At 45.6% G+C, this 23,591-nt stretch overlaps 1 protein-coding gene across 2 annotated transcripts in view; it reads right to left on the reverse strand.

Annotated features, from left to right (window-relative positions):
* Nucleotides 1-23,591, reverse strand: part of HUNK (hormonally up-regulated Neu-associated kinase) — a 105,376-nt gene that overhangs the window by 58,440 nt on the left and 23,345 nt on the right. Inside the window, exon 1 of one of the 2 annotated variants that reach the window (XM_037014810.2) lies at nucleotides 22,374-22,461. The exons of the other annotated variant lie outside the window; for it this stretch is intronic. The gene's annotated coding sequence lies outside the window, so the exon portion shown is untranslated. Of the gene's footprint in view, nucleotides 1-22,373; nucleotides 22,462-23,591 lie in introns of those variants that run through there. 2 annotated transcript variants of the gene reach the window in all.

Consider the following 23,591-nt stretch of genomic DNA (forward strand, 5'->3'; position numbering starts at 1 on the left):
TAGATATAGATCAAAAAATAAATGACATATTTGTAGTGAGGAACTCAAACGTTATTTTCTTGACACAAATTTGTGGTTAAAAAATAAAATAAAATACAAGTCTGGCTACTACTAGCCCTGACGATGACATCAGTGTCATACCACTCTGCCCTGCTGCCCTCCTAGCCTCTTGGAGTCACTCTATACTCCACATGGAACAGCCGGTCTGGAACTCTGACTTCTTGCTTAAAGCCCTTCAGGGGCTCACCGCTGCCCACAGGACAAGATCCACACTCCCTGGCCTGGAGCTGGGGCTTCTCCTCCATTAGATGCACCCCTGGGGGCATCTCCTCACTCTCCCGCAACAGGTTTGGTTACTTTCCAAGCTCACTCCACCCCCACTCAAACTCCCAGTCCTTCCTTCAGCTACTATGTCAAATCCCACCTCCCTCCCAGAGTTCCTTTAACTTTCCTTCCCTAATGCCCACCACACCTGCCACCTGTGAACCCGAAGCACCCCTAAGGCAGGGACCCTCCCCTCTTCACCACACACAACACTGTATAGATAATAAGGGCCAGTAACAGCCCCAGAGACTACTACCCCAGAGAATCATTGAACCAGTTCTTTTTTTTAATCATTAAAGCAAAAATAGCTGTAAAGAGCTTAATCTATTATGCCTTCTGGAGAGCAGAGTCCCATTTTTTTAAACTGAGACATAACTGACACATAATATTGTATTAATTTTAGGTGTACAACATAGTGGTTTGATTAAGTGTACATACTGCAAAATGAATTACAACAGTAAGTTAACATCCATCACACAATTACAACTTGTATGTGTGTTGTAAGAATTTTTAAGATCTTCTGTCGTAGCAACTTTCAAATAGACTATACAGTATTGTTAAATATAGTCATCAAGCTGGACTCACATCTCCAGGACTTATTTGTAACTGGAAGTTTGTAACTTTTGACTGTCTTCACCCATTTTAAAATGGGGCATTTTCAGGCATTGATCCAAAGATATGACTAAAAAGGGACAATCGGCCAATGGAACAGACAGGCTGGAGGCCTGCATTATCCCAAGTCAATCTGAGGCTGGTACTGTCTGCTCAGAAAAAGTTACGCTCTGGCTGTAGTTTGGCCCCAACTAGTTCAATAGCTGCTAGACTGACTGAAAGCTTTAAAAGCTGTAATTATTTGTTAGCAAAAACATATATATACAAATACACACATATACATATACATACATATATACATATATACCTATGTATATTCATTGTCTTCTAGTGGTGAGAACAAAGAGGGATGCTGTAACATACAATTAGATTCTGTCTTTCCTTGAGTCTGTGTTGTAATGTTTTAAAAATTACACCCTCTGGCAATGAAATTCTTAAAAGTCTATGAATAAACAACAGTCTAAAATCCTGGCAGTAATATGATCTGCCTTTTTTAACAAAGCACACAATTATTACTAGAACAATTTAGCTTCTTAATTGCTGTAGTAGGTTATATAATGGTCATCCAAAGATATTAATTCCTAATCCCTGGAATGTGTGAATGTGACCTTATTTGGAAAAAGTGAAGGATTTTGAGATGAGATGAGATTAACTTGGATTATCCAGGTGGGCCCTCAATATCATTACAAGTGTCCTTACAAAACAGAGGGAGTGGGACGTTTCACAAACACACAGAGGAGAAGGCTGTGTGAAGCAGGAAGCAGAGCTGGCAGTGATGGGCCACAGGCCAAGGAATGCCTCTGCCTCTAGGAGCTGTAAGAGGACAAGGACGGATGCCCCCTAGAGCCGTCAGAAGGGGCATGGCCCTGTCAACACCTTGATTTTGGTCCAGTAAAGTTGATTTTGGACATCTGGCCTTCAGAACTGTGAGAAAATACATTTCTGTTGTTCTAAGCCACCAAGTTTGTCATAATTTGCTAGAACAGATAGGTGTGTGCTCCACCATCATTTGGTGTATTGGTTGCCAAGTTCTGCGTTCTGAGAGTCCCTCCATGAAAGCCACCTCACTGGACCTTTCCTATAAAGCCCCCTCTCCATTTCCAAATACCAGCTCATCACCAGGCTTCTAAACATATAAACTCTGCATTAACAATACTGAAAATGGAAAGCCATTCTTGCCTACACAAAACCATTTAATCAACTTCTCCTGTAACAGCTGAAGTGGGAATCACTGAATAGGAAATTAAGGAAAAGGCAATCAATGATCAGCAAAGGGAGGCATCTAATTTGATGTGATTTGCCGGCAGAGGAGACCTAACACCGATTCTACCAGGTTGAAGCCTGGCATGACGATGGGTCTCTAGCTGCAAAGATAAACTGCTTTGGTCTAATTTTATAGACTCTTTAATATCACAAAAACATGCATACATGTTTTACCCATTGCACAGATTCACTGAGGACCAAGTCCAAGGACCAGATTGGCAGTGTGCTGGGGCGAGGGGGTGAGGTGCCATCAGGAGAATGTCTAAGCCTGGATGTTGTCCTGAGCTAATCAAGAAAATCAATTTTGCTGTGAAAGGTCAATAAAAGGAAGATCCACCCAAGATGCAATGCCTCCCAAAACGTAACAAAGGAATCCCTTTTTCAAAGACTGCCCCCATTTCCAAGATAAGTAGCTGTGGATAAAGTGAAGGTTCCTGTGGTCAGCTAGCTCAATACACAGGTGTGGGCAATATTGTCACTGACTTTATATAAAGAGCTCCACAGGGCTGCAAGGCTGCGGGAGAGCAGAGAGGGGACTGGAGTTGTGGCCGCACCGAGGTAGAGAGGCCCAGAGGCAGAGACCGTCTTGCTGCATGCAGACTTGCTCATAAGAAAAGGAATCCCCCAACACAAAAAAGAAAAAGAAAGAAGGAGTAGATCTAAGATGACTAGGCAGCAGCTATGAGTGGGGTGGAGAAACAGAAGATACAGGAGAGGAGCAGTGTCTGCAGGCCAGGGGACCCTGAGGAAGGAAAGGAAGACAGGTGGTGGGTCTGCTCCTCAGGGAAAGGGAAAACCACTCGCTCCAACCAGGAAGGAGGAGCAGCAGCAGCACGTGGATCCCATTCATCAGGAGTGGGATCAGTTGTAGAAAGGAATTCATGCTTAATGGCCATTATGTATTAGGAGAAAATATTCCATGTAGAGTTTTACTTAGAATGAGGATGCACAAAAATATATGGCCCCAGTCGCGGCACACGCTTTCTTAAACTCAGTGGTACCTAAGATAATGTATGGAAAGCCCTTGGCACTATGTCTGGCACATGGTAAATCTCCTTAAACTGACACTTGTTACCATTTACGTTCATGAAGCAACATGTGGAAAAGGTGAAAAAGCATTCAAGCTTAGTTCAGCTAAGAAAAAATATACTTTCCCTTGACCAGCCATTTTAGCATATTAAAAACTGTACCACATGTCAGCGTTTGGAACTCTCTGGAATACAGTTGCTTTTAAATCCCAAGGCAGTGGTTTAATACCAGTCTAGTCTCTCATCTTCTCTAAATATTGACTTAGCTGAGACTGTCTACATAAGATCAGAGTTAACAGGATTTAAAATTCATCCCTTCATCCTCAATCACCTTTCACCACCTTTAAAATTCATTACTCTGAAACATTATCAAGAATTGTTGATGTACCCAATCTCCAAAATGAAAAGTCAGATATAAAATTGATTTTCCATATGACTGAGAGGAAGAAAGAAGGTTTCACATGAAAAAACAATGTGGTTACTACATTTACCCATATTATCAAGTCCCCACCCATACCCCAATGCAGTCACTGTCCATCAGTGCAGGAAGATGCCACAGATCCACTATGTGCCTTCTCTGTGCTGATCAGAGAAATGACTCTTGAATATCACAAAAACATACATATGTGTTTTACCCATTATACAAGGTATGCTGTGTTTTCCAAAGTTCATAGTCTTTCTTTAATCTAAGAGCTTTTATACCATATTTTTAAAAATTTTTTTATTAAGGTATGATTGATACACACTCTTCTGAAGGTTTCACATGAAAAAACAATGTGATTACTACATTTACCCATGTTATCAAGCCCCACCCATACCTCAGTGCAGTCACTGTCTAACAGTGTAGTAAGATGCCACAGATCCACTATGTACCTTCTCTGTGCTACACTGTTCTCTCCGTGATCCCCCACACCATGTGTACTAAACATAATACCCCTCAGTCCCCTTCTTCCTCCCTCCCTACCTGCCCTCCCACACCCCTCCCCTTTGGTAACCACTAGTTCATTCTTGGAGTCTCTGACTCTGCTGCCATTTTGTTCTTATACTCCACAAATGAGGGAAATCATTTGGCATTTGTCTTTCTCCGCCTAGCTTATTTCACTGAGCATAATGTCCACCAGTTCCATCCATGTTGGTGCAAATGTATACCATAATGTTTTAAGTGACCAGAATGCACAGGGAATAAGAGGCCCTGGTCAACCAAATTTTCTTTTTACATGGAAATTAGCCAAAAAGAGCTTTCTTTCCAGGATGATTAGTTTCTAAATGAATAATCTTTGTTAAGCTCAAATGAATCATTTCTTCTTCAGCAAACATTTATTAGGCACCTAAACTATACTCAACACTATTCTACATGCCAAGTGTATAGTATGAAAAAGACGTGGCTTTTCAGGTCCATTTCTCAGATTCTTTCTAGTGCCTCAAAAGTTTACCATTTGTTCTGGACTGACTTGTGTCCCCCACAAAATTCAAACGTTGAAGCCCTAACCCCCAACCTGAATGTATTTGAAGGTAAGGCCTGACAGGGGTGTCCTAATCGGATAGGACTGGTGTCCATATAAGAAGAGAAAGACATACCAGACAACTCTCTCTGCACATGTACAGAGGAAAGGCCATGTGAGGACACAGCAAGAGGATGGCCACCTACAGACCAAGGAGAGAGGTCTCACCAGAAAACAACCCTACTGCCACCTTGATGTTGGACATCCAGCCTCCAGAGCTGTGAGAAAAGTGTGCAGTGTGCTGCTTAAGCCACCCAGTCTGTGGTCTTTGGTTATAGCAGGGCAGGTGGACTCAGCCCATCTGAGCATCACACAGTCCCGTAGGATTCCCTTATCGTGCAGAAGAATGGAAATGTAAGGGCTTGTGTGCATTCACCAGCACTGGGCAGGACTTTCGAGTGCCTTTCCTGGGCTCTCCCTGCCTTCCGTACTCTGGCAGTCCAAAGGGTAGCCCAGCAGAGCAGCTGGCAGGAGGACACCGCAGCCAGGTGCCTTGACTTCAAAGCCTCTCTATGCCACCTGGTAGCCTGGACCTAAGTCTTAGTTTCCTCACTTCTTTTAAAAAATGGAGGGGAGATAACAGTGCAAACAGTTAAAATAGTGGAAACAGAAGCCAGGTAGGTTCCCTCCCCACCACTCCCTGAAATCCTCACCACCCCATCCAGGAGGCCGTGCTGCCTCCTGCACTCCAAGGTACACCTCCTGCTTTTCCTCCCAGCCCAGCCTAACGGTGCTTCCTTCTGCCCAGGCCACCCCCTCCTCACCTTAGGAACGTGCCTCCATCTCCTCCATTGCCGTGACTCGAATGACTGTCCAAACTCCTGGACTGCTCACACCTGTCTCCTGAGCTGTGACGTGTCTGTGGACATCAACCTCCTCTCTGACCTGGACTGGGCCTCTCTGCTCCCCTCCCTGCCTCATCTCCCCCACCACCCCACCCTGGCCTGGAATTCCCCCCCACACAGCCACTTTGCCCTCTGAGCCCATGAACTCTGAATCCCTCTCCTCCCTGACCTCAGACGACAGTTTGCTTCTCCACCGCAGACTGGCTCAGGCCATGCACGCTTAACTGGGACACACTCCACTGTGATTCCCAGGAAGTCAAGCCTGACCCCTGCTTGTCTCTGCAGCTCCTCATACAGGGCTTGGCTCCTCGGAGTAGACAAGGGAGAGGAAGCCTGGAGGGAGGTCTCCCCAGCCTGCCGCAGCCTCCCCATGGTGAGTTCCTGGTCATCCTGCTCACCCTTGGGTAAATCCGACCAATAGAGTCCTTGCTCAGCTACAACACAGGCACCCAAATCTTCCTTCAACCACTAAACTGTAAGATGTGGTGCCGCCTGTGAATGTGATTTTAGCAGGTGCATGACTGTGACAGACATAGACCCCCCTCTTTGAGCAATGTCACTGTGGGTAAAATTGTAATTTATCCAGAATATCTCGCCTGGCTTTAGTACATATGCATATCAACAGGAGCTCAAAGGTGGAGAGAAGTATGGCTTTAGTAGATTTGCATAATTCCTCAGGGGTGGAGAGAAGTTCACCTCCATATCAATGGGCAATGGAGGGCTTATCTGTACCTGAAAGGCGAGGGGAGGGCCAGTTTTGCTGCTGCTGGAGCAGGACAGAGAGATGGGCTGGACTGCAGTTTGTAAGCAATAAACGGGTTTTAAACTTTATTACTCCCTTTGACCGATTTCGGTTTTTAGAGGTATTTTGCCCTGGGATTTCCCTTTCCCTTTTCCCGGACTTACATCTGGAGCAGTCAGTAGGATTTCTCTGAACCTGAAATCTGTCATAATGGGTGCGATCTTTGGGAGGGCCGCCCCTAGAAATGATGGGGAGAAGTGGCGCTTGCACCAAGGGTCATGTGTCTACACTCATGTGATCGTGGAGGCACCACCACTACTGCTGGCTATGCTGACCCCAGCCGATGGCCCTAGCCTAAGGCTACTGCTTCTGCCACTGCTGCTGCTTCTGCTGTCGGCTGCAGCCTGTCACAACTATGGAAAGGCGCAGAGGTCTGGTACATCTTCGTAGAGAAGCAACTGGCTGCTGCGTACCACGCCTTGTTGACTATGGAGCCTATCGCCAGAAAAGCTCCAACCAAGGTAATAACCACCTATCCCATCATGGGGTGGGTGAGAGATTGGACCCAAAGGCCACAGGGTGGTGTGGCACAGACACCTACCGTATATCATGTGACCACTTGCCTTTGGCATTCCCAGGGAATGGTGAAGCAGACGCATTGACCCAGGTACACTGGCTAGAAGGAAAGCCTGCCTCTGACATGGCTCAGTGGCTACATCAGTGTTTGTTGCATGTGGGGTAAAAGACAATGTGGGCTGTAGTCTGTCAGTGGGGCTTGCCATTGATCTTTGGAGAAGTCAGCCAATCCCGGAAGGAGTGCCCTGCACGTTGTGCAGATCAGCAAACCACCAAGAGGGGCCTAGCGCACCTCTTTGCAGCCTATAGCCCATCACCAGTGATTGAGAGCAATCAAGGCACCCACTTTATTGGACATGCATTGCAAGGATAGGTGCAGCAATTAGGAATAGAATGGACATGGCCCTGGACATTTTGATACATGGACCAGTGGTTGTTGGCTCTTCTGGCACCTTGGGGAAAAGGCCTGGAAGCTGGCCTCCTTTGTATTCCTGGAATAACAGCAAAGTGGTCCCCCACAATCATAGTTATTTGCTTCTACAGTCCTTGTGCCCTGGATGCGCCCCCTGGCTGCAACTGCCACGTGATGGCTGGAATTGATGAGCTTTGAACTTAATCTGCAAGGGATTTTGAACCTAGCTGAATCCTCTGGCTTAAGAATCATGATTGTGTTGCTTAAAAGAGAGACCTGACTTTGTCTAATGTTTGGTAAAGTTTTGTGAGTAAGTTAGGAATGAATAAACAAGTGTAGAAACATATTTTGTGCTTAGTGAGAGACTGTGCTGTAAAGTACATCTATTTAATCTGCATAGGCTGAATCCTCTAGTTTGAGGATTATCATGATTTTATTGCTGTTGCTATTGTTTGTCATTAGTTTGGTCGGAAGAGGGGGAAGGAGTCAATTGTAAAGTGAGATTTCTAAGGGGTGGCCTGTGGGTAAAACTGTTATTTATCCAGAATATCTCACCTGGCTTTAGTACATATGCATATCAACAGGAGCTCAAGGGTGGAGAGAAGTATGGCTTTAGTGGGTTTACATAATTCCTCAGGGGTGGAGAGAAGTTCAGTGGGTAATTACCTGGGCAATGGAAGGCTTATCTGTACCTGAGAGGCGAGGGGAGGGCCGGTTTTGCTGCTGCTGGAGCAGGACAGAGAGACGGGCCAGACTGCAGTTTGTAAGCAATAAACGGGTTTTAAACTTTATTTCTCCCTTTGACCGATTTCAGTTTTTAGAGGTATTTTGTCCTGGGATTTCCTTTCCCCAGACTAACAGTCACCTTCTCAGAGAGGCTTCCCGGACCAGCCTCATCATGCTGCACATCACGGTGCACCCACTGCCCGCACGACACCGTGGCACCCACAGTACCACACTTCCCCTCTTGTGTTTTCTTGCTGGGCTATGATACGGCATTTCCTTCACAGCACAAACTTCTCATACCTCCAGATCCCCTCCCAGACTCTGGGATCAGCCCTGCTGGCCCGTTCTCACCTTTTTTCAAGCCTCATCCTTTCTCTAGAACACTATTCTAGAACCCTCTCCCTGGCACCAATCCCCCTTGTCACTTCCAATGGTGGCTCACCCTTGCATGCCCAGTGCCAAGCCCAGAGTAAGAAACAGAGAAGGGCCCAGTAAACATGTGCTAGACAGTGACACAGCCGATGCACGTATGTGCGAGTTAGGAGAGAAGAAGGAAGAGAGGGAGGGAGGCAGGACGGATGGCCAGAGCCTGCCCCACTGGCCTGCGACCCCACTTTGGACTTGGCAAAAGCCACACAACTTACACTAAATGCAAGCGCTAGAAAGCAGGTAAGGGGCCACTGAACAGAGGGCATACCTGGTGACCCTCTCTGGGTGACTCAGAGAGTATTTAGGATCACAGCCAAACAAAAGGCAGGGGACTGTCAGCCCCTGCTCACTGTGCATGGACCGGAACCGTCCCATCATCCCTGCAGAAAGCAGTTTCTGCCTGTTATGGCTGGGAGCTGGAAGAAGTTACTAGGGACAAAGGATGCTGGAGAGAATGCCACAACCAGCAACACAGCATAGTCTGGGCACCCTCATTCCCCATCAGCCACCCCCTCATGCTACCCCAAGTCCCTCTCACCTCAACAAACTCTGGGCTATGTACCTGCCAGGTACCTTTTCTCCATCCCAAACCTGTCTGGACCGTCTGTCACCTTCTCCAGAGCAGCTTATCTGGGCGGCAGGAAAGCTCCCCAGAAGTGAGGACCAACCAAATGCACCCAGAATCCCCGTTACGACTGGAGAGAGACCCAAGGTCCTGACTCTGTCTGCAGGCCCCCATCATGCAGCTGGCCCATCTCTGACCTCACCTCCCTGTCTCCCTCATTCCCTCAGCTCACCCTCTGACCTCCTCACAGTTCCTCAGATGTGACAGGTGTATTCCCACCTGGGGGCCGCGACTGCAGGCTCAAGCCCTCATCTCTAAGACTCTGCTGACGTGTCACCTCTCAGAGAGGCTTCCCTGACCCACCTATCACAGCTACACCTGCCTGGCACTCACAGTCCTCTTTGCTCCAGTCTGTTTCCCACAGCACCTGTCACCTCTTAAATCTCACAGAACTTACTGACTTGAGTGTGGAATCTGACTCTTGCAAGCAACAGAAGGGAGGGGACTGTCCTCTGTTTCCTTCATTGCCATGCTCTTGGTGTCCACAACAGTCCCTGGCAGACAGACAGCGAATATTTCCTGAATGAATGAATGAGTGAGTGAATACAAGTGCCACTGGAAGAAAAACACTCTATTAACTACATCAGAACCTGTAATGGATGTAATTGCATCTGTTCCCACCTCCCCCACCAAATTCTTATGTTGAAGATTTAACCCTCATGTGACTATGTGGAGACAAGGCCTCTAAAGAGGTAATTACAGTTAAATGAGAAAAACTGGGTGGAACCCTAATCCAATAGGACTGGTGTCCTTATAAGAAGAGGAAGAGACAGGGGATTCACTATACCTGAGGAGAAGCCAGCTGAGGACACGGGGAGAAAGTCTGCAAGCTGAGGACAGAGGTCTCAGGAGAAACATACCCTCCAACACCTGGACCTTGGACTTCCAGTCTCCAGAACTATGAGAAAGCTTTGTTTTTTAAGCCACCTAGTTGCAGTATTTTGTTATGGCAACCCTAGCAAAATAATACAGAAGCTTTAAGAAAATTATTAGTAATAATAGAATAGCTAACTTTGTAAATCTCATTGTAACAATAAGATCGAGGTGACAGCAATGGATAAAATGAACTGAATAGTGGGGAGTTGGAGGAGACGACTCAACGGACTCTGAGGCTCCAGCCCAAGCCTCAATTTGGTATAAAATGTCTGAAAACTGTGGTAATTAGCATGACACAGTGGGAAGTTTCGGAAATAAACTGGTTTAATGCCTTCTTCCCAGGAAAGGATATGTGTAAATGCATCAGAGTGGAACGTGCTCCTGGGTGGAGGAGACTTATTTAACAGAAAGCAGAAAATATCCTTTGCTGGCTTTATAATTAATTTCGGGCTTGCTCCAATTCAGAGAGACGATGCTAGACAGCAAACACACATTGCTGCCTTTTACAGAGGCCCATTAATTGCTGCTATTTACGTAGCAAAACGTGGCAGCTTCTGACCCCTGGCTCCCTGCCGCCGCCACCCGCTGCTGCCTGCTAAAAGCTGTCTTTTTGTAAAGGAGGGGAAAAGTTTCCTTCCCCAGTTTAAACAAGAGCTCATTAGAACTGATCTTGGTGATAACTGAACCGGGCCGGGTAAAGGCAAGAACTCTATTCTAGCTGAAGAAAAAAAATAAAGTCAGCTAACAAGGCAGGGCAGGGAGACCCTCCGCGTATACCCTGTGGGATCCTCTGCCTCCTGACTCCAGCTCCGATTCAGAAAGCAAATCACGTCCTGACACCCTGGAGATATGCTGCTGGTGGGAAACCAGAAACTGGGAGGAAAAAACGCAAAACGGAGGATTTTGAGATAGCAAGGTAGGCCGGCAGTATGTACATAAATGGTGGCAGTTGTGCAATTGTTGGAATTTTTATCAAAAATCTGGCTACTTAGTTTTGCGTGCTTTCCTTGTCGTCAAAATGTACTTATTATCTACAAGGATAAAAGTAACTCCAAATTCTCTGCCCAGTCACAATTCACCAAAACTCAGGAATCTTAAGGGGAGATGAGGTATGAATTACAACAGGTGATGATAAAGCCATTTATTTGTCTTTGGTTTGGGGAGAGTCAAAAGGCCCAGTTCAGTAACAGATTACAAGTCTTTCCAGACCATGTGTAATTCATCTGGGTATTCCCCACAATGCTTGGCTACAGAAGTGCCAAATATATTGAATCAATCAATATATAGGTAAAAAGCTCAATGCCCAGTTGTCTCAAATACCTTTCAATCTCCCAGTGGCCCCTCATGGCAACCCTGCACTTGCAATCTGGCCCCATTTTTAATCACCAGACTATAACTCTGTGACAAGAAAGGGGACACCTCAAATTACATCATATAAAAAGCAACTAGACCCATGGAACCCAAAAGATCATGGGTTGGTTAGGCAAGACTACCCTCAGCCAGCCATCACGGTCAATTCTCTGAAAAGACCAACTTCCCCACTGCCAGCTGGACACCCCACACAGTCAGCCTGCGCCTCAGCCCTCCCTACCCAGCATCTTCCAGATCACAGTCATCACTATTCCCCCAGGCTTCCGTCAGGAAGCCCCATCTTCCCCACATGTTGCCTGAGTGGTTGACTCCCCTCCCCTGTTCCCCTCCCAGAAACCAGTCACCAAGTCTCTTCTGGAAGGTTCCTTCCTCACCAACCCCAATGTTGTTAGCCAGCCTCCTATGGGCTTCCTGACTCCCTCAAGTATCTCCCGGTCTCCCTTCCCCACCCGAAGGCATTAGTTTTCTAAGGATGGTTATGACCATCTTCTATGGTTGGAAACCTTAAATACATTTAGTTGCTTGATGAGAAGTTAAAAATTCGTTATGAGGCAGCAAACCTCTTTACCTCTCCCCTCTGCTTTTCTTTAATTCATTTTCACTAGCTTACATTCTTTCAATTCTAATTTTGCACAGTTGCTTTCAGTCAACATTCTCAATCTTTAGTGAGACATGAAGCCTTTAAGTTTTTGTTTTTTGGGGGTTTTTCTGATGAAAGACAACTACCATAAAACAAACCATTAAGTAGTACATTCATACTGTTGTCCAATCATCACCACCATCTATCTCCAGAACTTTCCATCTTGCAGAATTAAAGCTCTGTCCCCATTAGACAAAAAAAAAATCCCATGCCCCGCCCCCTACTCAGCCTCCAGCCAGGACCATCCTACTTTGTTTTTTTATTCTCCCCTTTTCCCCCACGCCCCAGCTTCTGGTAATCACCTAATCAATCTACTCTGTTTCTATATGTCTGGCTTTTTTCCCCTTAATGCCATGGGTGAGATCATGCAATATTTGTCTGTATTTGGCTTATTTCACTTTACATAATGTCCTCAGGTTCATCCATATGATCAGAAATGGCAGTATTTTCTTCTTTTTTATGGCTGACTAATATCCATACATATATATCACATTTTATTATCCATTCATTCATCGATGGGACATTTGAGTTGCTTCTGTATCTTGGCTACTGTGAATAATTCTTTACTAGATATTTAACTTTTTTTTTCATACAACATCTTTGAAGTCTGATATGTATTTCACACTTACAGTACACCTCAATTTGGACCAGGCAAATCTCCAGTGTTCCAAAGCCACACGTGGTGAGTATCCACTGTGCTGGACAGCAGAGACCTGGCTCCATGGCATTGGCCACGTCACTTACTCTCTGAGCCCTGGACCCAGCATACTGCCTGACCGAGGGCACTCAACAGAAAATTCTAGTGAATGATTGAAGAAATACTCCATTATCTTATCTGCAAACTGCAAAGGAGATTACCAATCACACAAATGTATAGTGAGAATGAAATCATGCCTTTTGGAACCAAACCAAGGTCAGAGCCCCAGAATTGAGAAATGCCAGGCAAGAAACTCAACCGCAGCAAACCTCACGTTGCTCATCAGTAAACGGGGTAACAATGGTGGCCAAGGTACATCACGTAAAATGCTTGGCACACAGTGACCATTCATTCATTAGTTGCAGTTAAAACTGAGCAAATGACAGAGACAGCACAGTGGGGTAAGTGTACAACTCAGCTATGCAGATAGTGCTAATGGGGGAAAAAGAAAGTTCTGGGGGGAGGGGGAGAGGGATCTCATGGAAATCTTTGCAGAGGCAGGAGGTGCTGCTCAAGGTGGAAAAGAGTTCATGGCCCCCAAGAAAGCAGGGAAGGACAAAGGTCCACGGGAAGAAGAGATGTAATTCCAGCAAAGGACAGTCGAAATAATAGTTGTGCACTAACTGAGCACAGGAATCCTTATCAGCTCTCCCATATCCTGGCCTGGGGACAGCTGGTGACCCTTTCACACGGGGTCCCCCGTAAATGTCTGCAGATGGCTTCCCTACACCCCATGCACTCAAGGTTTCCTTCCTTTCCACTTAAATCACACATTAAATTTCAGGGCTAGCTCCCTGCGCCTGTGCTCATCAGAAAGGGAAGACAATGTCTTTTTTTCCACTCTGCTTGATTTACACACGTACATTTATGCTGTCAGTCTGTATGAGAGCAGAATTTGTGTTCTTGCAATGACACCATAAATCCTCCTGGCCTCCCTTCTACTGGCCGGGATTACTGAATGCTCTGCTTCCACTGACAGCACATAATGGCTCTCAGGAAGGGCAAGGAATTCACAAGTAGATAACAAGGCTACTCGGTGGGAGGTGTATGTGCATTTGCACTTACATGTGCATGGCACAGGGTGGTGGCTGCATGGAGAAGCCTGGGTGAAACCATTTAACACTGGAGCATTTGATTCTCTTCTTTTGTTTTTAATACAGGTTGTTCTTTCAGTTGTTTTAATTACTATCTCTCAGTGTATAGGTTTGCAAGCACTGCCTGCAGTAAGAAACTACCACAGACTGGGTGGCTTAAACAACACAAATGTTAATTTTCTCACAGTCCTGGGGGTTGGAATTCTGAGATCAAGGTGTCAGCAGGGTTGGTTTCTCCTAAGGCCTCTCTCTTCGGCTTGTAGAAAACCATGTTCCCCTGTGTCCTCACGTGGCCTTCCCTCTGTATCCCTGTGTCCCTATTTCCTCTTCACAAGGACACCAGTCAGACTGGATTAGGGTCCACCCTCATTTAAATTTAATTACCACTTTAAAGACCCTATCTCTAAATATAGTCATATTTGAGCTCCTGGGGGTTAGGGCTTCACAGTATGAATTTTGGAGGCAGACGGAACTCAGTCCTCAACACCCAGAAAAATCTCACAGCTTTTAGTAATAAGAGGAAGCAATATGACTTGAGCAAACTCATTTCCAACAATCACAGTACTCTTTCTTTTTATCTCTGACCTGCTTACAAATTTCAATATACTTCCTATTTTGTTAACTTTTCTACAAACAAGCGTACCTTTTGCATCTTAATTTTGCACACCTACTTCCTGTTTATCTTTGAGAGGAGGGCCACCTTCTTTTTATTTGCATTTGACACTGTGGATTTTCTTTTCTTTTTTTTACATCTGCTTTTAGTGCTGCACAAAGCTCTGCTTTCTACTCTTTACCACTGTCCATTTAAAGTTTAGCCAAAAGTAAACAGAGACAGAAAGGGGTCACATAAGTATACCCAGAAAGATTTCCTGAGCAAATCCACATCAAAAATCTGCCAGGATTTCAATATTTGAACATAAGAAAACAGTCCTGTAACTATAGGGAGAGGAAATCCTGGAGCAAAATACCTCTAAAACCTGAATCAGTCAAAGGGAGAAATAAAGTTTAAAACCCATTTATTGCTTACAAACTGCAGTCTGGGGCCGTCTCTTTCCTGCTCAGGCAGAAGCAAGCAAGACCTCCCCCTAACCTCTCAGGCTCAGATAAGCCCTAGGTTTCCCAGGTAATTACCCACTGATATGGAGATGAACTTCCATCTTTATCTCCCCCTGAGTAACGCCTGTTGATATGAAGATGCACTAAAGCCAGGTGAGATATTCTGGAAATATTACAGTTTTACCCATAAGTCCTTTGTGGTGAATAATCATGATTGGAATACTGGACAGAGATCTGTGTCTACATGCTTAGTTTGCAGGAAAAGGAGGTTTCAAGAAGGTTTTAAGAAGAAATAGAATTGGTTTGGGGCTCCATTCTCCTTAAAGAGGTCTTTGAAACTTTTGCCCTAAACAACTATTAGATCAAAAATTCACACCCATTCCCAAAGAAGCTATTTCTACCACTGATATTGTTTAGGTTTCTAAAGGTACCATGACTTACGATAACATCTAAATCAGCTATCAAAAGAAAAAAGAGAGGGAAACCAACCATTTTTAATCAGTATTGTTCACCCCACTCGATAAAATCTGAGTATGTTTTACAAAGACTTAAAATCAAAACATTTCTCTAAAACCTTTCTCATCTTGTGAAAGTACATTTTTCTTAGCACAATCCCCCTGAAAATGTGACCATTAAGAAAGCGCTGGGAGTTTAGTTTTGTTCCCATTAATGGAAGGGGGTAGACTGTATTTAATAGAGGCCCTGGAACTGGTCCAGGGTGACACAGAAAATGTGGCAGTTCCCAGACTGGAACACAATTATTCCAATCTACCCAGGAGACCAATGTTCAGAATTCTTTTGAAATATAGACTTTTTATTCATCATTTAGTCAACTGCCTGCTGTGAAGGTAATCGTTTTGGCAAGAATAAGTTCATCTGTTTTGCCAGGAATTAAAATTATTTTCAACTCAGTATTTTTATACCTAGGAAATATATTTTAGTATTCCAGTGGCAGAATAGTAACTAATGAAGCAATATTAAATGTACACATAGAGCAACATGAGGTTTACAAGGTCATGTCCAATAAAATAATTTCAAGAGAACAGACTACCACAGACTTCAGAGGCATTTCCCATTTAAAAGAAGGTGATCACTAATTATGAAAACACACTTCAAATTCTGAGATATCTTTTTAAAATCTTTGTGGAGGGGTACCAGTGATTGGAGTTACTATGCACAGTTTGTTATTTCCTATGCTATTGGGTCATACTGTGAATTTGAGTCAAGTGCCAGTTATCTATGTTTTCTCAAAATTAAGAGCTTTGTCAGGTCCAAATCAGGCTGGAAAGATTTTAATAGTATTTTTCACAGGAGACAAGATTTTCTGGTTGTAAAGCCCAGCTCTCACCCTCCACCAAGAAAAGAAAAAGGGGATGCTTTGATCATTATCATAGTTTTTAAAATAGATCTGTGATGATAATCTTATCATATCAAATACATTTTTCTCGTAACATAAAGAAAAGAATAACTGTGATGAATAGTATTAAAAATCATGTTGTAATTATGTATGGGTCTCTATGGTCCAAACAACGCAGGCAACTGTCTGAATAACTTAAACTATGTAAATATTTAAACTGGCTGGGGATCCATTTAGTGATCTAAATTACCTAGTTTAGCATCTATAAGCATAAAATTAATGAGCTATTTGGGCAATTGCCATTTCTTTGTTAACTGCTTAGTGTGAAAACAAGTAAAAAGGCACACAGGTAGATCACAGTCACCAAACCATATGAATCTCAGCCAGGGACTAGTCCCATTTTTAAGCACTTCACAAGTGATTGCAAGACACTTTGCATGCGTTGTCTCACATAACCCCCACAACTCTGTGAAGAAGATCCTATTGTTCTCCTTTTTCACAGAGGGGAAACCCTTAGTTTACACAGATGAAGACACTTGCATATAGGTCGCCCAGCTGGGACATGGGGCAGCCTGGATTTGCTGTCAACCCACAGCTAAGCTGTTTCTTGCCATGTAGAAGGACCATTTGACCTGGGTTGGGACCCAAGTGAGGCTACCCAGTGGGTTATTTGATTACTGTAAGCCACTAAACCAGTAATTCCAATGAAGCTAAGAAAAACAAAAACAACATATCTTACTATCCACACTGGGCACTTCAAGAGCAAAATTCCCAAACTTCTCCATCATTCCATTGCCTAAAGAGGCATCCAGTGCCGTCTTAGCATAGAGGAAGTAGTTTGATCACACCAATTATCAGAATTTGGTTAACAGAGGAAGAAACAGCACAGGTGGGACAGTAAACCGAAAAGGGTGAGTGACAAGTTTACACAGGATGCAGCTGGGGCTAGGTCCTAACTCTGAGATCTCACCATCCGTCCCTGCTAACCAGACCAAGCAGGGCTGACCACTGCCTCTATCCCCAGGTACCTCGTGCCACCAGCCTGAGGCCTCCACATGGAAGAACTGCTGGCCATGTCCCATCAGACAAGTATACATACCCACAGCTGTTTTCTCAGGGGCCAGAGGGGAGCGCTGTGGATGGAAATGGTCACCCCCTTCGCCTCCCTCCCACCTGGCAAACTTCAGTGTCTCACTGGTCACCCAGCAGACATGCCCCAGGCCCTGCGGGAGAACCAGAGCTTAGTACGCATTGCACAGAAAGCTGTGCTCCCTCCCCAAAAACTCATGCTGAGGTCCTCACCCCCAGCCCCTCAGAACGTGCCCTTCTTTGGAAACAGAGTTGCTGCAGGTGTAATTAGTTGAGATGAGGTCACTAGGGTAGGCCTCAATCTAATATGACCGGTGTCCTTATAAAAAGGGGAAATTTGGTGACTGAGATGCCCACAGGGAGAACACCATGAAGACCACAGTGAGGCTGCCACAGGCCAAGGAGCCATGGGATGCCAGGGAGAAGCTGAAACAACGCCTTCTCCAAGGCCCTCGGAGGGAGCGTGGCCCTGCCGACACCTTGAGTTTGGACTTGTGGCCTCCAGGGCTGTGGGAGGATGATTTCTGTTCTAAGCCACCCGGTTGTGGTTACAGCGTGACAGCAGCCCCAGGAAGCGACTGCAGAACTCTAGGCTGACAGCACTGGTCCGCCCTCAGACCCCTGGGAAATTCTTTCCAACTGCTCCACATCCAGTCCATCAGGAAGTTAAAAATAAACCACAATAAACTGACGGCTGACTTTGGATAAAGGCTTATTTCCAGAGTACTGATTAACTTAGGGCTCACACAGCGCTCGGCAGAGTGACGATGTCCAGAGCAAAGCTTTGGACCACGACAAAGCCTGGGGAGAGCGGCAGGGTTTCCACAGGCAGTCCGCCCCACTGAGCTGTCCAAGGACCACTGCTTGTGAAACGTCAGGAGAGGCACACGAGGTTTTTTTTTTTTTCTGGTTTTGTTTGTTTGTTTGTTTGTTTTATTTTATTTTATTTTATTTTTTGTTTGTTTTTTTTTCTGAGAGGGCATCTCTCATATTTATTGATCAAATGGTTGTTAACAACAATAAAATTCTGTATAGGGGAGTCAATTCTCAATGTACAATCATTAATCCACCCCCAGCCTAATTCTCATCAGTGTCCAATCTTCTGAAGCATAACGAACAAGTTCTTACATGGTGAACGAATTCTTACATAGTGAATAAGTTCTTACATGGTGAACAGTACAAGGGCATTCATCACAGAAACTTTCAGTTTTGATCACGCATTATGAACTATAAACAATCAGGTCAAATATGAATATTCATTTGATTTTTATACTTGATTTATATGCGGATCCCACATTTCTCCCTTTATTATTATTATTTTTTTTATTTTTAATAAAATGCTGAAGTGGTAGGTAGATGCAAGATAAGGTAGAAAACATAGTTTAGTGTTGTAAGAGAGCAAATGTAGATGATCAGGTGTGTGCCTGTAGACTATGTGTTAATCCAAGCTAGACAAGGGCATTAAAACATCCACGGATGCAGAAGATTTCTCTCAAAACAGGGGGGGTGAGGTTCTAAGCCTCACCACTGTTGATCCCCAATTTCTCACCTGATGGCCCCCCTGCGACTGTGCCTATCTTAGGTTGTTCCTCCCTTGAGGAATCTTACCTGTCTCTAGCTAACCAGTCATCTTCCAGGGCCATACAGGGAGATGTAAAGTTGGTAAGTGAGATGGTTTTTTTTTTAATGACTAAAATCTGGCTCTACCTAAATCATCCTACAAATTGGTCAGGAAGCAAAGACCCACTTCTAATGCCTAATACATCACATGGGAGCGTCAGACATGGGGAAGTAAGACAAAGAGGCAGGAGAAATTGCTTCAGGCTGGGTAGATCAGAGCAGGCTCCCGGGAAGAAGGACCATTCAGTGTGGCTAGAAGGCTGAGCAGAGGCTCACCAGCAGGCCCCCCACAAAGGGGATTCAGAGGACAGAGCACCCACTCGCATGGGCCAACACCAAGGGTGGTGGACAGAAATGAGAGCAAAGCTCGGGGACTGATCAGAGAGAGCCCCCAATGCAGGGGATGGAATTTGGAATTCACTCTGTAGGTAATAGAGGAGCCAATCAACCAAGGGAGGTTTAGCAAAGCCACAGCATGATCAGAGTCCATCTCTGGACAGTGAGGGTGGATTCAAGCCTTGAGGGCTATACCTGCATGGGGAAAAGGGACTGGTCAACAGGAGATGAAATGAAAAGCCACACAGCAGTGGAGCTCACATACAACCCAAGAGATGCTGCGATGGATGGAGGAAACCCGAGGCGCTACAACTCAGATCAGGAGCAGCAGAAAGGACAGATGGAAACTGGGAGCACGGTGGGAAGTGGCAGGGGACAAGCACTTATGTTTGCAGTGTGTTAGGGGTCTCAGTACCTGCAAGTGGGACCTTATTTGGAGCTAAGGTCATCAAGGATTAATTACTTAAGGCAAAATGAGGTCACAAAGGAGCAGGAAGGTGGATACACAGGAAGCTGGTGTCCTGAGGAGAGGAGGCGCCGGGAGAATGCCTCGTGAAGATGGACGGAGACAGAGTGATCACCTGCGAGCCCAGAAACACCAGAGACTGCAGGCAAACCCCCAGCAGCCAGGAAAGGGGCCAGGGAGGTGCAAATCTCAGGGGAAGCAGACCTGCCGACACCTGGATTTCAGACTTCTAGTCCCCAGAGCCGTGAGACGATGATTTTCTGTTGTTTTAAGCCACCTGTTTGTGGCACTGTTTAGACAGGCCCAGGAAATTAATACAGAATGTAGGAACAGAAGGTCTAAGTAAGGTTAGTTCAGCAGGAAATCACTGCCAGCTTTAAAATCACCAAGAGAAGCAAGCTTTTCCCTTGCGCATCCATTACCTACCTGCCCACCACAGTGGATGAGGATGAGAGCAACTTACAACCATTAAAACTGTTTCCACTCTAACATACAGGTTATAAAGGTTTGTAACATTATGCTACACAGAGAGTAAGTTCACAAATGGGATTCCTCAAGAGCTCCTAACAAACCCATTTAGGCATACTGACTGGATGCTTTGCAGATATGCAGGCTTCACTTTCAAATCAGACCCCTTTAGTGGTGGCAGAAACTGCCCTTTCTCTCAAACGTCCCTGAATCATGCCTCACACAGGGATAATCTGACATTAATCAGCCTCTCTTCACACATCTGGATGCCTCTCCCCAACCCTGACCTGTCCACCCCACCCACAGCAAAGTTTAATGCTAAGCCTCCCCTAAGGGCGCCCAGAGAAAGTCCAGGCCACCAGAGTCTAGAAGAGAAGACAGCTTGCAAAACGCACACATTCAATACCCAATACTTTTGCCCTAATAAAACCACAAAATATAAAGCTTGTCCTGATAATAACCATGAAACATAAAATGTCTTTGCCAGATGGGGATTCACAGGGGCAGGGGGCTGAACCAAAGGCTGAGAGGACTGCCTGAGTGGCTCACCTCTCTGCCTTCCCATGGAAGCCAGCCCACCCGGGGCGCTCGGTGCTCAAGCCTGCGTCCAGAGCCCAGGGGCTTCTCTACAGAACATTGGCATGACCATCTGCATTTCCACAATACCCCTGTTCCACCCAGCCTCCCACACTTCTCTCCCTGAGTTAACTGTCATGCCACAGTGAGCCCTGAGCACCCCTAACAATGACCTGCATCCCCGGGGTGGGGGGTGGGGGGAGGAGAAGCCAGCTGACGGAACCAGAAAGTCAGAACACAGGAACAGAGGTGAAGAAGCCTCTTGGAGGGTCCAGGCAGCTCCCCACCAGTAGCCCAGGGGACACCAATGCCCAGGCTGTGTATCTTTCAGCCCTGACCACCCCACATCCTTCACCCTCCTTGACCTTGCCTGTCTCTTGCTCTTTGCTTCAAGGGTCCCAGGACCTTTTCCTGGCTAGTGAGTGAATCAGACAAAATAAGGAGGAAAAAAATCCTAGCAGTATGTTTTGGGTTGAATTGTGTCCTCCTCCAAAGATACTGGAAGTCCTAACCCCAAGTACCTATGAATGTGACTTTATTTGCAGGTGATCAAGAGGAGGTCATTAGGGTGGGACTCTAATCTCACTGTGTCCTTACAAAAAGGGGATATTTGGCCCCAGAGACACACACAGGGAAGACAATAGGAAGATACAGGGAGAACACCTTCTACAAGCCAAGGATTGCCTGAGGCCACCAGGTGCTGGGAGAGAGGCCTGGGACAGATTCTCCCAAACCACCCTCAGAAGGACCCAACCCTGCAGATACCTGGATTTTAGGCTTCCAGCCTCCTGAGCTGTGAGAAAACACATTTCCATTGTTTCATCCACCCAGCCTGTGGTACTTGGTTAGGCAGCCCTGGGAAACTAACACGCATGACTAAATGCTATTAACGATAATAACATTTTCCATGCAAACAGTTTAAGAGGGGCACAAAATAGCCTTTTGGGTTCATGCAAATCATATGCAAATCATTCTCATATGCAAATTATTCCCAAGCCCCATGTCACTATCCTATAAACTAACAAAATAAAAGTACCTTTGTGGACTGTCCTCATGATTTCATATGCCTAAATGTGTCCCTTAAGAAACTACAGTAATTTAGAACACTTTATTCTTTTGAAGGCTGTAGAAATAAATACACCAGAAGATGCAAACACGACTGGGGCTAAATATTTTCAGAGGGATTGTTTGTTTATTTGTTTATTGTTGCTGTTCCTGCATGGAATCAGACAGCGAACAGCACTACAAAACAAGAATGAGTCAGAAGTTCAGTCAGCAATACCCATTTCCTTACTGAGAGAGGAGGCTCTTCCCAGGTGTTACAGTATCTGGACACAATGCAATTCACTACAGAGCAGAATTCAGCCAAGTATGATGTGTGAGAGGAAAAAAGCCCAGTTCCTTCCAAGAGGAAAGTTACCTGAAGACACACAAGGATCCCATTAGAAAGTGGTCTCAGTAACTGACCAAGGATCCCATTAGAAAGTGGTCTCAGTAACCGACCAAAGTTTCCTGGCATAACTCCTGAGGCTTTTGGGACCCCCACTGAATTTGGATACATAAATGTTATGTGTGCTTGATAGGGGATGCCCTCACAAAACACCACAGACTGGGTAGCTTAGGCAACCGAAATTATTTCTCACAGTTCTGGATGCTGGGAGTCCAAGTCAAGGTGTTGGCAGCCGTGGTTTCCCCTGAGTCCTGGATCCTTGGCCCGTAGTCTTTCTTCCTGGTGAGTGCCTGCATTCCAAGTCTCCTCCTCTTATAAGGACACCAGTCATACTGGAACAGAGCCGGCCCACGTGACCTCATTTTACCATAATGACCTCTTCAAAGGCCTTATCTCCAAGCACACACTGCCAGCTACTGGGGGTTAGGACTCCAGCCATGCATTTGGCGGGGACACAGTTGAGCCCATAAACAAAGACCTTAACAGAAGCAGAACCTGAGTGTCCGAATGAGGATGCTCAGGACAACACTGGCTTGACAACCACTGCGAACCACCAAGCACAGGCTTGCAAGCCCTTTCACAGGCCAAAGCCACGCTAAGCAACTATATTTAAAAGGTTGCTTATGCCTGGGCGCCAGTGGGGCATGGCCCACCTAGCTGTGTGTGATAAATCAGAAGTTACTTTCCTAATGTTGAGATTTTCCTCTGTCACACTGAGATGGATGAGCCTCTCAGATTACACACAGAGAAACCCCAAACCACCATGTTCCTTTCCCAAGGTGGGTGGGGGGAACCCTCTGTTTAAAGACATTTCATTCTCTCCACTTGCATGTAATTGTCACCTATCCCTTATTAAATTGTCACCTATCCCTTATTAAATTGTCACACTATTTACCCACCCAAGGAAGAGATTGTGCAGAAGGGGCTGATAGGCGATCAACACTTTGGGGGCATTTTTCTTTTTCAACATGCAGAGTGGGGTCCATCCAGTAGACGAACAGCAGATGAACAGCTGCTGCAGCTCTTCACACACAGGAAAGCTCAGCCCTGGGCCCCTCCATCAGTGAATGATGGCTCAGGAGACAGAGAGGGTCACAGGTCTTGAGGGGCCAGTGAAGGGATTTCCCCCAAGACCTTAACTGTTACATTTGCCACCATGCCTTGATTGTGACTCTGGCACCCAGGTTCCTTTGAGGGCAGATCGACTCCTCGTGCCTGTTCACAGTGCATTTGGTGCCTTACACGAAATATCCAGAAGATGGGGCCATTTGGGACAGAAATGCAGACCCCACTTGACTTGCCAACCTGTGTGCCCTGGAGGAAAGGGTATTTTTTTTCTTCCCAAAATGCTGTCTGCTTGCCAAACCATACATTATGGAGCTGCAACCACTCCAAAAAGGAAACACCTTTT

Source organism: Manis javanica, chromosome 3 (assembly GCF_040802235.1).
Source record: "Manis javanica isolate MJ-LG chromosome 3, MJ_LKY, whole genome shotgun sequence".
Classification (NCBI taxonomy): domain Eukaryota; kingdom Metazoa; phylum Chordata; class Mammalia; order Pholidota; family Manidae; genus Manis; species Manis javanica.